The 3,467-nt window shown below is 29.5% G+C and overlaps 1 long non-coding RNA gene across 1 annotated transcript; it reads right to left on the minus strand.

Moving 5' to 3' along the window:
- Positions 1–622: 622 nt before the first annotated feature.
- Positions 623–3,199, minus strand: LOC131932681 (uncharacterized). Its single transcript, XR_009384658.1, has 3 exons — positions 3,107–3,199; positions 1,131–1,192; positions 623–690 (listed from the first exon to the last, which is right to left on the minus strand). It is a non-coding gene; the product is annotated as an uncharacterized LOC131932681 (long non-coding RNA).
- Positions 3,200–3,467: the final 268 nt, after the last annotated feature.

Below are 3,467 nucleotides of genomic sequence, written 5' to 3' on the forward strand. Positions count from 1 at the left end.
CAGTGACAATTGCTAAAGATATTTTACCATTATTTCAAACATCCTCTTCTGAAATGTTGTTTTCTATCTCTAAACCTTCCACAATTTCTTCAAGTTTCAAGAGATATTTTAACATCACTGCCTACTTCCCACAGTTCTTATGTTCAAAATTTGCAATTTTCTGAGAAACAAAGTAATAATAAATTTGTACCCAGTGTTTTAGTTTCAGCTCCATTAAAATTTAATAAACCAATGAATTTCAAAATTAATGTTTCTTATCCCATATGAAAGTAGTCTGTTAAAAAAATTTAATGTTTGGATGTCAATAAATTATTGACATGGACTGGTTTGCGTGTAAGCTTTTATACTTAATGAAGATTCAGTTTTGATGTCAATATAGTTGCTTCTGAAATAATTAAACTATAAACAATAGCATTTATATAAATATCTCAATGGCAGTTCAGTATACTTTCATCATTGTTTTCAAATAACAAAACAGAACTACAATTTTAAAATTGAAAAAAAAAAATTAAAAGAATTTCATAAATGGATGGTTTTTTAATTACTTAAAACAGAAGATCCATCAATACAGCATTACAATGTATATGATTAATATTTGTTTTAATGGACAATCATCATTTGAATTCTTCATTAAAAGTTAAATTCAGCTTCCTTGTGTCTAAAAATCCACATCCATGCTGTTCCATTTACCTAGAAATTAAATAAATAATATTTTTAACAACTTTCAGTAATATGAAAAAATTAATCATTGATTAAAACAGACAGCCAATATAGCAGTTGAATTAAAATTCACCTGTTTCTGTGACATTTAAAATTAGAGTGTTCAGAGGTAGGCCTATATACCCAGCCACCTTTAGTTTCCCTATCTTGAGCCAGGTACTCATGAGAGCTGGTACTCATGAGACTTAGGACATCATACCAGGACTAAAGCCAGGGATCTGAACTCTTATCTTTTAGGATAGAAATGTGAAAGCTACTGTCTGACAGTCCCACTATCAAGCCATACATATTAATACTTACAGTAAATAATCTTAGTAGCAACATATTCTTTAAGAATTAGAACACTGAATTGGTTTAAAACTTGGGCTTAAGCTGAAAAATGGCTTATTATAAAAAAAAATTCAGCTCACCTTTAGCTCAAGATCAGCACCAATAGCCACAGTAAAGTTTGAGAAAATTGCTTGCCAAGTACCTAGAGAATTTGAATATAATAAATTATTAAGTCTATCCATATATTATATTAAAATAATTATTTAACTAATATGTGATATTAATATATATATATTATATATATATATATATATATATATATATATATATATATATATATATATATATATATATATATATATATATTTCATTTATTGTAAAGGTTCAGTTTTCTATCTACTTAGCTTGTCTTAAAAACTAAAATACTAAAATATCTGGTTTACAGTTAACCATATCTTAACTATCACAAAACTATTAGTTTCATTTTCATTACTTGTAACTAAAAATTGTAGTCAATAGATCTAAAACTTAATTCTATTAACAGCTAACTGTAACCGTACTGACTCTGACCAATTTATTAATTTTTGTACCATGTAATTCATTAATAATTAGGCTTATACTAAAAGGCCGAAAGTTATCAATTGTAGAATTTATAGTCCCTGGTCTAGACTAACAAGATTAGCCTACAAGTCTAATAGTACTAATACACATGATTTAGTTTCTAAGTTTACTACTAGGCAACTTGCTAGAAGACTAGTACTTAACCACTTTAACTTGCTAAAAATAAAAGGGCCTAATACAGTAGTAGTTGGCCTAGTAATACTTTTTTTACTGTGCTACTTACACTGCTTTTGGTACAATTACTACGGCTAACTAACTACTAACTCAACTCTATTGTAGCTTGATGGAGATCTATCATCTTGCTCTTCTAGTAGTCTACACTACTTAGTACTTAGAAAAGTAGTAGCACTACTGTAACAATTTCAAACTAAATTTAATCTTTATTTTACTAGATCTACTAATTGCAACACTGTAGTCTGATAAGTCTGTAAGCCATAAATGTAGTCTAGTTATTAGTACCTACACTCTACAATAGTCTATAGTACTCTACACTACACTCTTCTACTACTCTTCTCACTCTACTGGCTACTGATCTAGTAAATAGCTACAGTAGATCTAGTTTAGATTCTAGATCTAAAAAAAATATTCTAGACTTTGACAACAATGTTAATAGACCTAGATCTAGATCTAGCTAGATTACTGAACTAGACTCTAGTACTGATTACTCAGTGATTACTGTTTAATATTTTAGAAGTAGGCCTATAAGAAGTAGCTTGTAGATAGATGGCTAGATAGAGATAGTAGATCTAGATGCAGATGGTAGTATGGTAGGCCCTAGATCTAGATCTAGAGAATCTAGATCCTCTAGTTACCTAGTAGATCTAGATAGATTCTAGATCTAGATTAGATCTAGTTTAGGTAAAACCTACCCTAGTTAACTTTAGTAAGAGCTAGTAAGGCTAACCGGTTTTTAATTTTAAATCGATTTTTTATCTAATCTAGATCTATTCTAGATTCTAGATCTATATCTATATCTAGCTAGATCTAGCTGCTAGATGATAGATCTAGATCTAGATCTAAATTTAAAATCTAAATAGTAAATACAAATGTTTAGATTTAAATTTTACATAAACAAGAGAATGTGGTCAATCTAACTTTCTAATCTAGTCTGATCTAGATCTAGATTCTAGATAGATCTATCTAGATCTAGATCTAGAATCTAGATCTAGAATCTAGATTCGATTGTAAGTTGTAGAGGCTGAGTGAGACTGAGAGTCATCCTTTTCTTAATATTTTTAATATTTTATCTCGATCACTAAAATACTAGATCTAGAATCTAGATCTAATATATTCTAATTCATGAACTTATACTCTTAGAACTAGATTAAAGCAATGTAGATCTTAGTAGGTAGATTCTAGAATCTAGATCTAGAATCTAGATTCTAGTCTAGGTCTGGGAATCTTGAGTCTCGTAGCAAAGACTGAGTAGAGTCAGAGTAATGTCCCCTAGCCTTGGACAAACTATCAACAAAAGAAATAAAATCAATATACTTACCGCCACAAAACTTTTATATTCAAAAATGCATACACATGTGTTTGTTCTCATCCATATGAACAAAACAGCGTTGAAAATTTTTACAATTGTTGCTTTTCTGGAAAGTTTGATGATTTTGAAATCTTGAAGCGGGACCTACTAACAAATAGCCGCCATGTTTTTTGTTATCAATGGGAATCCCGTTCACAACAATTGATTTAGTTCGAAAACTTTTATCTCTCCCTGGCTAACCAGACATGAATTAACGCGAGAAAGAACGATAAACTTACAAGCCCAATAGTTATGATTTTTAATCCATTTTAAATACTGAAACTTTTAAAAATAGAATAGAATCTCAGTAAAAAACAATTGCGCACCAAGC

The sequence above is a fragment of the Physella acuta genome, unplaced genomic scaffold (assembly GCF_028476545.2).
Source record: "Physella acuta isolate Inbredline_101_S28 unplaced genomic scaffold, ASM2847654v3 ptg002257l, whole genome shotgun sequence".
Lineage (NCBI taxonomy): Eukaryota > Metazoa > Mollusca > Gastropoda > Physidae > Physella > Physella acuta.